Here is an 11,384-nt window from a genome sequence, read left to right on the forward strand (position 1 = left end):
CATACACTCAACCAGATGCATTACAAAAACAATTTGACCCCGTAACTCGGCTGAATAATGCAAGGACAAAATGATTTCCCCAAAGTGTTTGTAATAAGATCAATACTGTAGAAATAATAAGTTAGGCAAGATAATAGATATAAACATATGTACAGAAAAAGGGGCAGAGTCCAGTCCTCAATTTTCGTGGGCCACATGGCCACAGGCCAAAATTCCAAGGCCATACGTTACCTGCTTCAACACGGAGAGAACACTGCAGGGGCATCAGTTGGTAAATAGGCAGGCACCTCAGGGGGGTGGGGGGATACCTCAGCGGGGAGATGTAATAAGACCACTGGTTCTGGAAGGGGCAACGTGCCCTGTGCATGATCCTGTGGAGTGATGGGTCACAGTCTCTCAGTTGGGTGTCATACCCACTGGTTCTGGAGGGGGCAACGTGGCCAGTGCATGATCCTGGGGAGTGATGGGCCACAGTCTCTCAGGTGGGTGTCATACCCACTGGTTCTGGAGTGGACAAGCCGCAGAGCAGCCCGTGGAGGCAGGACTACATGCCGTCCGCTGGCGGTGACGGTTGCACATTGGTGGTGCTGCTGGTGGGGGGAAGCTCCTGCCCATCCCCTGCAACCTCAGATGGCCGCACAGTGGTGGTGCTGCTGATGGGGGGAGGCTCCTGCCCATTCCATGCAACCTCGGACGGTTGCACAGTGGTGGTGCTGCTAGTGGGGGGAGGCTCCTGCCCATCCCCTGCAACCTCGGACGGCTGCACAACCATGGTTGGTGGTGGGGGCTCTGTCACAGTTCCTGGTCCAGGCTCCTTGCCCTTCCTGCCTGCTGGTGCAGGCTCCCTGCTCTTCCTGCCTGCTGGTGCAGGCTCCTTGCTCTTCCTGCCTGCTGGGGCAGACTCCTTGGCCTATTGTGTGGCAGGTGCAGGCTCCTTGCCCTTCTTGCCAGCTGGGGCAGTCTCCCTCCCCTTTAAGCTGGCTGGTGCAGGCTCCTTTCCCTTCAGTACATGTTGTCTGGATCCCTTTCCACCACGAGGGGGTGCAGTTAGGACTGGGCTCGTGGACTGTGTGGCTGAGGTGCTTGGCTCATGATACCCTGGCCATACGTGCAGAACTGGGGTGGAGGGGTAGGGAAGAGGTCAATGGTGGATAGGAAAAGTTTTTTAGGGACATTGGGGCAGGAAGAGGGAGAAGGAATGGGATTGGTTAATGAGGGAGTGGTTGTTGGAGGTGTCTGTCTGCTGCTTTTGGGTGCAGGTTCATGGGCTGTATGCTGTTGTGAGGTGGATGGTTGTTGGGTGTCTGAGTGCTTGCGTTTGTGTACCTTAGGAGGGGTGGGGGACAGACACAGCGGGAGAGGACACAGGGGACGTGTGCATGGATGTTGTGGCTGCCAGTGAGGTGTGTGTTCTGCTTGGTGTGGTGATGATGCTGGTAGTGGATGATGATGTAGTCCATGCAGGTGTAAGTGTAGACGTGGCTGGGAGGAAGGTGGAGGAGGGGGAGACAATGGAAATACTGGATGTTGGTGTGTCTGCAACTGGATGGTGTTTGTGTGAGTGCCTGTGGGATGAAGTGTGGTGCTTGTGTTTGCCTGTGACACTCTTGGGTGTTGTCTTGTGTGCATGCTCATCTGTATGTGTGCTTGGGATAGGTTGGGGTTGAGGGGAATGGGACTGGGCAGTGGAAGTTGGAGGGGGGACGGTAGAATCAGGGACAATAGCTGCCATCAGAGAGGAGGCCAGAGCCTGAATTGATCTCTGTTGGGCCGCCAATCCAGTGTGAATGCCCTCCAGGAATGCATTTGATTGTTGCATCTGGGTTGCCAGCCCCTGGATGGCATTCACAATGGTTGACTGCCCTACAGAGATGGATCTCAGGAGGTCTACAGCCTCCTCACTCAGGGCAGCAGGGCTAACTGGGGCAGGGCCTGAGGTGCCTGGGGCAAAGGAGATGCCCACCCTCCTGGGTTAGCGGGCATGGGCAACTTAATGAGGGGCTGATGGGAAGGCGGTGCTGGTACGGGGGTGGCGGCTGTACCTGTAGCTGGGGTGGTCAAAGAAGTGTCCGCCACCACCAGGGAGCTTCCATCGGAGAGGTATTTGTGTCAGAACTGTCCCCTCCAGTCTCCGTCGTGGTGCTCCCCTCGCAATCCGTCCCATTGGTGCCCTCAGCTTCGGTGGACTCTGCCTCCTTGGTCCTGTGGGATGCAGCTCCCTCCATCGCCGGTGCCTCTGCTCCTCTGTCAGATGATGCTAATGTACATAAGGACAGGATGACAAAAACAAGAAAGGGCGTAAGAGACAAAGGATACACTGGGTCAATGGCTGCACCAACACCACCGTTGGCGTACACAGCTCACTCACACACAGGGAACAGGCCTATGCAATATGCATTGAACTACCAGAGAAATAGTGAGCCACCAAGGCATGGGGAGGGGCACACACCGCCAAATGCAGCACACCTGGCACCCACGCAGCCCTGACCAGTACTGGATGCCTACGAGCTAGGTAGCAAAATGTTCCCTTCTGAACCCTAGCCACCAGGGGACCTATGCTGCATTGTCAGGCCTGGCCTAGAGGCACCTACTGACACATATCCCTCACCCGGATACCACCCTACCATGCGTAAGTTGTCATGATGGGCACTGTACTCACCCCATTGTGGCTGCTGTGATGCCTACAAGCACCCTCCAGCTCTGGATAGGCCACCCCCAGTATGCAGGCCATCAGGGGGGTCAGGGTTCGACGGGCACCCCTTCCTCGTTGGGAGGCCATCCCCAGCTGGGCCTCTGCCATCTTCCGTTCCCAGCGTCTCAGGTCCTCCCACCGTTTGCGACAGTGGGTGCTCCGCCTGCCATAGACCCCCAGGGTCCACACTTCCTTGACGATGGCACGCCATATACCCTTCTTTTGATGGTTGCTGACCTGCAGAGGCAATAAACACAGGAAAATAGACAACTCCATGCATTCATGCCACATGCATCGTGCTCACAGTGTACTCACCTGTTGGTCTGAAGGCCCATACAGCAGTCTGTACTGGGGTAGGACTCCATCCACCAGTCTTTCCAACTCCTCAGAAGTAAAGGCTGGGGCCCTTTCTCCGGTCACACAGGCCATGGTAGGTTTCAGACACAGGTCACAGCAGCACATGCAGTGTAGGTCCTCTCCTATGGAAGGTCAGGTAACAAGTGAGGAATCAGATAGAAAATGGCGGTCATATCCGCGGCGGTGCATACTGTCACACCGGAGTAGACCACCATTGGCCACTGTAACCCATAGGGCCCAATGTTAACCAATGAGGAGTTGCACGGCGGTTACAGACCGCCTTCCGCAACGGCACACAACATCAGTTGAATTACCTCACTTCCACCTGTCCCTCCACACAGGACAGGCGGACGCCATTTCAGAGGGGGTGGGCAGGCCCTGGAATAATGCTGCGTCACAGGAGATATTAGTACATACTGGACAAATCACAATGACCCATTTCATGTTTACAGGATGCAAAGTTCTGTTCTAGTTCCATTGTCCAGTTTGTGACAGCCTCCTCACTCTTTTGTACCTTAGATACCTACGGCTGCGGATGAATAGGAGATGGAGACATACCCCTGTGTAAAACCCCTGGTGGACTTAGCAACCCTGGAGGACAGGCACATTATCCTCACCTATAGACTTGAGAAGGCCACAATCACAGAGTTGTGTGCCCAATTGGAGCCTGACCTGAAATCTGCTATCCGTCACTCCACTGGGATCCCCCCTCTTGTGCAAGTGCTATCTGTACTCCATTTCCTGGCAAATGGTTCTTTCCAAGTGACAGTGGGCTTGGCAGCAGGAATGTGACAGCCAATGTTTTCAATAGTGTTGACAAGAGTGTTGTCTGCCCTGATAAAACACATGTGCAGCTACATTGTTTTCCCCCAGGTTGAGGATTTGGCCACTGTGAAGGCCGAGTTTTATGCAATGGGACATATCCCTGACTGATAGAACACATATTGCACTTGTCCCACCCCGCCAGAATGAACAGGTGTTCAGGAATCATAAGAGTTTCCACTCTGTGAATGTTCAAATGGTGTGCTTGGCGTACAGTACATCTCCCACGTCAATGCTAAGTATCCTCAGTCGGTGCATGATGCCTTGTCCTGAGGAATAGCAGCATCCCAAGTGTGATGGCCAAACTACAGAGGCACAGGGTGTGGCTAATAGGTGAGCCCTGGTTCCCACCCAGTATATGTTGGTGTATGGGTATGGTGTGGACCTTATAGGACAGTGTATAGCTAAATATTGACCCTCAATATTTGCAGGTGACTCTGGTTACCCAAACCTATCATGGCTGCTGACCCCTGTGAGGAATGCCAGGACAAGGGCAGAAAAACATTATAATGAGGCACATGGGTGAACCAGAAGGATCATTGAAAGGACTTTTGGCCTCCTGAAGGACAGGTTCCGGTGCTTCCATCTAACAGGTGGATCCCTGTGCTACTCACCAGAGAAGGTCTGCCAGATTGTGGTGGCATGCTGCATGTTGCATAAACTGGCCCTCTTACGCTATGTCCCATTCCTGCAGGAGGACGAGGCTGGAGATGCCCGTGGGGCAGCAGTAGACCCTGTGGACAGTGAGGATGAGGAGGCAGAGGATGAGGCTGAGGACAACATAACAAATGTGATCCAACAATACTTCCAGTGACACACAGGTAGGACAGTGTTACTTCACATTTCAATGACATTTGTTTTAAATTGTGTGGCAATGGCATGCTGATCTTTTCAACTTCTATGCCCACTTACTGTTACTGGCAATTCATTTTGCAGATGTTGGTGACCTCATATATACTCCTGGTGTGATCACTACAGCCAGCTACAGGTCATTAATCTATGCTCATTCTCTGTACAGCTGATTTGCAATGTTTGTACCTGTTACAGTGAATAAATATTTGATATACATGACATACTCCAAAATGTTTTTTTTTTCAAAGGGTGTTTTTTGAAGTGCTAATATATGGAGAGGCAAGAGCAATGGGATGGGGTGATGATGGAGGAAAGTCCAGGGTATTGTTCCAGTCTGTTTGTAGCACTGGTGCATTGTCCATGGGGACATAGGAAGGGGAGCAATGGCAGTTCAAGGTGGACAGGGTGACAGAGTGGGACACAAGGGTGACAATCAGGAGAGTCTAATTTCCTGGCGGGGGTCTTGGCAAGTGTCTCTGACTTCTGTCTGGATCGCAGGGAACATTTGCAGGGTGGTTCATCTTCTGCAGGGGAGGGGTACTGGTGGCCTGTGAGTTCTGTGGCGGGGCCTCCTGGCCACTAGCTGCAACGGAAGTGGAAGGCTGTTAAGATGTCTGGCTAGTGGCAGGGGCCCGCTGGTGTAAGACTGCCTCCCTCATAATGTTGGCCATGTCTGCCAGCACCCCTGCAATGGAGATCAGGGTGTTGTTAATGGCCTGCAAGTCCTCCCTGATGCCCTGGTACTGTCCTTCCTGCTGCCGGCTGTTCACCTGCATATTGTCCAGGGTCTGACCCATTGTGTCCTCGGAATGCTGATAAGCTCCCAGGATCTCTGCGAGAGCCTCCTGGAGAGTCTGTTCCCTGGTCCTGTCCTCCCCCAGGCGCACAGCAGTCCTCCCAGTGTCCCTTTTGGACAGTGCCTCTGTCCCCTGAACCGTGTGTCCACTGCCACTGATCCCAGGTCCCTTATTGTCTTGGGGGCGAGGTGTGCCCTGGGGTCCCTGTAGAGGTGGACTCACTGCTGATTGATATGTCCTGGGGCCAGAGGTATGGGTACGCTGGGTGGGTGCTGCAGTGGTGTTTCCTGATGGGGGAGGCTCTGTGGTGGTGTGTGACTGGACCTGGGTAACCAGCTGTCCAGTGATCCCTGATGGGCCAGGTAGGTCATCCAGATCCTGAAGACCAGAGTTGCTGTCATCATTGTGGGCCTCTTCAGTTGGGGGACTGGATATTGCTGGCACCTCCTCTCCGCTGACAATGGCTGTGGTACCTGTGGGGATGTAAATGATGTGTTATGGTTTCTGTGTCTGACATATTGTACATCCGTGGCTCCCCCTCTTTGGTTGGGTTTGCCCTGGCAGATTTCACTTATGTCTGTTAGTGTACAGTGGGATTGTTAGTTTTCTATGGTGTGCATGCTTTAATGATGAGTGTCCATGCAGGGTTGTGAGGGGTATCCGTGCATTGGTACAGCATGCAGGGCTTGGCATTGGGATGAGTGAGATGTGATGGTGGGGTGTGTGGGAAGTAGTGGAGTGATGGGAGTGAGGGTGAGTATGAGGGTATGTGATGGCATGCAGGTAGGGGGGAGATAGTAGTAGAGTTGACTTACCAGAGCCCAGTCCTCCTCCGGCCAGGCCCTCAGGATGCAGTATTGCCAAGACTTGCTCCTCCCATGCTGTGAGTTGTGGGGGAGAAGGTGGGGGTCTACCGTCAGTCCTCTGAATCGCGAGCTGGTGTCTTGCTGCTATACAACGTACCTTCCCCGTAGGTCATTCCACCTCTTCCTGATTTCATCCCTAGTCCTTGGGTGCTGTCCCACAGCGTTGACCCTGTCCATGATTCTCCGCCATGGCTCCATCTTCCTAGCTATAGATATCTGTTGCACCTGTGCTCCAAACAGCTGTGGCTCTACCCTGATAATTTCCTCCACCATGCCCCTTAGCACCTCCTTTGTGAAACGGGGTGTCTTGGTGGTGCCATGGGTGTTATGTGAGGTAGGTTGGTGAGGGTGTGTTGGGTGATGTGTTGGGGTGTGTGATGTGTAGTGCGTGAGTGGTGTATAGGTGTGAATAGTGTGTGGCTCGAATTGTGTCAGTGGTCTTGGTGTCAATCTCCTAGCAGTAATTGTTGTTTGTAAAGGGTTGTGTGTAATATGGGTGTGTGTTTTATAGTGGTGTGGGTGTGTGGGTGTATTGTGTGTATGAGTATCAGGTGTGTGTAGTTTGAATTGTCCAATGTGGTGGTGTTTTTTTTTTATATGGGTGTCCATTGTGAGCGCGGCGTTATGTACCGCCAAAAGTTTACCGCCGATGAATGTCCGCCATGGTGATTCGTGGGCCATAATGTGGTAGACTTGGTTCTGTTGGCGTAACGGTGTGGGTTTTGATACCGCCACTTTATCACTGACCTTTGGACTGGCGGATTTGTGTCTGTGGCTGAATACTGCCGGATTGGTGTGTGTGTGTCATAATATGGTGACCAGATATCCGCCACGGCGGTGGTAAGTTGGCAGCCGTCAGCGTGGCGGTAAGTGGGATTTACCGCCAATGTCATAATGAGGGCCATAATTTAGCTGGGGCATGGTCCTATGCGAATGGAGTCTGGAGGGCTCTTTGGAGGCGCTCCGACAGTGTGCCCTAAGGAGATGGCACACTGTCAGTGTGCCCACTAAGGCCAGACCTCTACATGGGGGAACAGGGCTCCTGTGGACCCCTTCAGACATTCCCCTGAAGACGGGTGCAGTCCAGTGGCATAAGGAACCCCTCACTCCAGCAGCGATAGCCTAGCCTGAGCCCATGGGTTTGTGATCTGGGTCCCGCCTTATATGTTAATCACTTGTTTATAGGCCTCTTCTGTCCTCAGACCTGCAGACAAAACGCACATAAATTAAACTGTGTGGAATATGTGGTATATCATGATAGATGGTTGTGGGTCTTGAACTGCTGTGCACAATGACAGATAAGGAAGCAGAGAAAAAATAAAATAGGGAGACAACACAGAGGGATAAATAAAAAACTAAAGTATGAGAGAGAAATGTAAGAATGAGAGAAAAAGGGAAAGGAATGGAAAGGGGGAAAGAAAGAACAGGAGGAGCAAGGAAAGATGATACAAAGGTACCAGAGAAAAGTCAAAGGGTGAAAGTTAGGATAGAACGGTGAAAGAATGAATGGATGGACATTTAAAGGGATAAAAATATGGAATGATGGATGAAAGAGTGAAACTATCAAGAGGCTTAAGAGTGGAGGGCCTTCCTAGTTGCTGTGCTGCCACGCTATGGTATCAGGAAATGTTTTTTTTGCCTGGTTAAGCTGCTCTACCCACACCCACTCGCCAGGGTCAAGATAGGCTCCTTCATATCGGAACCCATTCACATACAAAGAGGTACCGGTCAGGGCTGCCCACTTTCCCCACTCCTTTTCTCCCTCACCAATGGGCCCCTTGCAATTGCCATATGGGAGCAGAGTGTACATTGGGGGATCCCTTTAGGAGACAACATCAACTCTGTCTCTCTTTACGCAGATGATTTACTCCTATACCTTAGGGATGTACATTCGATCCCCCACACAGTCACTCAGACATTTGACAGTTTTGCTGTTCTATCTGGCCTGAAGGTCAACTGGGCCAAGTCCTGCTTCTCCCCCTTTGCTTCTATGCTCCCAAATCCAAACTTTGTATTGAATGGGGTGCCCATACTGTGGCAACCCGGCACATTTCGCTGCCTAGGTGTCAGCATGCATCATTCGCCACAGACTTGTTAGATGGTAACCTCGTGCACACCGCTACAGCCCACAAATCTCAGGCGCATGCTGCCATTGTCAGTGATGGGCCGCAATGCCCTCCTCTAGATGGTGGTCCTATCCCATCTCCTTTATTACTTTGCCAACCTGTCTATCATTATCTTTGCCCCTTTCTTTCGCTCTTTCGAGAAGTCAATGAGGGAATTTATCTGGAGCAATTCATGCTGAAGGGTTGCATTAGCAAAGCTCTAGTTAACCACCAAGGTCAGCTTGCTGTGCCAAATCTAGAACAATACTACCTTGCTTCCCAGATTCAATGGGTAGCCAAATGGCTGGCGGAACTGCACCTGTAAGATACCGCCACACTATCATGGTCACTAGCAGCAGTTCTTCAATTAGTTCACCAATGCTCTCGGGCGAAACAACCTGAGCACTTGTTGCTGAGAGTGGCATACCGTTGTTACAGCCGCTGTTTATACCTCATGTAGGAAAGTGGCTCCTTGTTGCAGTTAATCCCCACTTTTTGCCTGATATTGATGCTGACTTGACTGAGAAGTGTGCTGGGACCCTGCTAACCAGGCCCCAGCACCAGTGTTCTTTCACTCAAAAATGTACCATTGTTCCACAATTGGCACATCCCTGGCACACAGATAAGTCCCTTGTGAAAGGTACCAGTGGTACCAAGGGCCCTGTGACCAGGGAAGGTCCCTAAGGGCTGCAGCATGTGTTGTGCCACCCTAACGGGCCCCTCACTTAACACATGCACACTGCCATTGCAGATTGTGTGTGTTGGTGGAGAGAAAAAGGCAAAGTCGACATGGCATCCCCCTCAGGATGCCATGAACACAAAATACTGCCTGTGGCATAGGTAAGTCACCCCTCTAGCAGGCCTTAAAGCCCTAAGGCAGGGTGCATTATACCAGAGGTGATGGCATAGCTGCATGAGCAATATGCCCCTACAGTGTCCAAGTCCATTCTTAGACATTGTAAGTACAGTGTGGCCATATTAAGTATATGGTCTGAGAGTTTGTCAAGCTCCATAATGGCTACACTAAATACTGGGAAGTTTGGTATCACATTTCTCAGAATAATAAACCCACACTGATGCCAGTGTTGGATTTATTACAAAATGCACACAGAGGGCATCTTAGAAGATGCCCCCTGTATTTTGTCCAATCCTTCAGTGCAGGACTGACTGGTCTGTGCCAGCCTGCCACTGAGACTGGTTTCTGCCCCCCTGGGGTGAGAGCCTTTGTGCTCTCTGAGGACAGAAACAAAGCCTGCACTTGGTGGAGGTGCTTCTCACCCCCCCTGCAAGAACTGTAACACCTGGCAGTAAGCCTCAAAGGATCATGCTTTTTGTTACAGCACCGCAGGCCATCCCAGCTAGTGGAGATGCCGCCCCCCGGCAACTCTCCCCACTTTTGGCCGCAGGGCAGGAGAGGATAGTGAGAAAAACAAGGAGGAGCCACCCACCAGTCAGGACGGCCCCTAAGGTACCCTGAGATAAGGTGACTCCTGCCTTTAGAAATCCTCCATCTTGAGATTGGAGGATTCCCCCAATAGGAATAGGGATGTGCCCCCCTCCCCTCAGGGAGGAGGCATAAAGAGGGTATAGCCAGACTCAAAGGCAGTAGCCTTTGGCTGGTGCCTCCCTGACCTAAACACACCACTACATTCAGTATTTAGGGGCGACCCTGAACCCAGGAAATCAGATTCCTGCAACCTACACAAAGAAGAAGGACTGCTGACCTGAAAGCCCTGCAGAGATGACGGAGACGACAACTGACTTGGCCCCAGCCCTACCGGTCTTTCTCCAGACTCAAAGAACCTGCACAGCGACGCATCTGACAGGGACCAGCGACCGCTGAAGCCTTAGAGTACTGCCCTGAACCGAAGGACCAAGAAACTCCAGAGAACAGCGGCACTGTTCACCCACAGCAACATTTTTGCAACAAAGAAGCAACTTTTAAAGAACTCACTCTTCCCGCCGTAAGCGTGAGACTTCACCCTCTGCACCAGACACCCTGGCTCGAGCTTCAGAGAACCAACACTGCAGAGATGACTCCCAGGTGACTCCGACCTCTGGAGTAACCTGAGATGATCCCCCTGCACCCCCACATCGACGCCTGCAGAGAGGATCCAGAGGCTCCCCCTGAACGTGACTGCCTGGAACAAAGAACCCGACACCTGGACCAAGCACTGCACCCGCAGCCCCCAGGACTGAGAGGAACTGAACTCCAGTGCAGGAGTGACCATCAGGCGACCCTCTGCCTAGCCCAGTTGGTGGATGGCCTGAGAAGCCTCCTGTGCCCTGCCTGCATCACCTAAGCGACCCCCGGGTCCCACCATTGCTTTCTATAGCAAACCCAACGCCAACTTTGCACACTGCACCCGGCCACCCTGTGCCGCTGAAGGTGTGTTTTGTGTGCCTGTTTGGGTCCCCCCCAGTGCTCTACAAACCCCCCCTGTCCTGCCCACCGAAGACGCAGGTATTTACCTGTCGGCAGACTGGAAACGGGGCACCCCTGTTCTCCATAGGCGCCTATGTGTTTTAGGCCCTCCTTTGACCTCTGCACCTGACTGTCCCTGTGTTGCTGGTGCAGTGACTTTGGGGTTGCCTCGAACCCCCAACGGTGGGCTGCCTATGCCCAGGAAACTGAACTTGTAAGTGCTTTACTTACCTCAGAAACTTAACCTTACTTACCTCCCCCAGGAACTGTTGGTCTTTGCAGTGTCCACTTTTAAAATAGCTCATTGCCATTTTAGCCTATACTGTGTATGTTACTGCTCTAATTCAAAGTTCCTTACTTACCTGTGTGGAGTGCCTTGCATTTTATGTATTTACTTCAAATCGTGAATCTTGTGGTTCTAAAATAAATTAAGAAAATATATTTTTCTATATAAAAACTATTGGCCTG

Source organism: Pleurodeles waltl, chromosome 12 (assembly GCF_031143425.1).
Source record: "Pleurodeles waltl isolate 20211129_DDA chromosome 12, aPleWal1.hap1.20221129, whole genome shotgun sequence".
Taxonomy (NCBI): Eukaryota; Metazoa; Chordata; class Amphibia; order Caudata; family Salamandridae; genus Pleurodeles; species Pleurodeles waltl.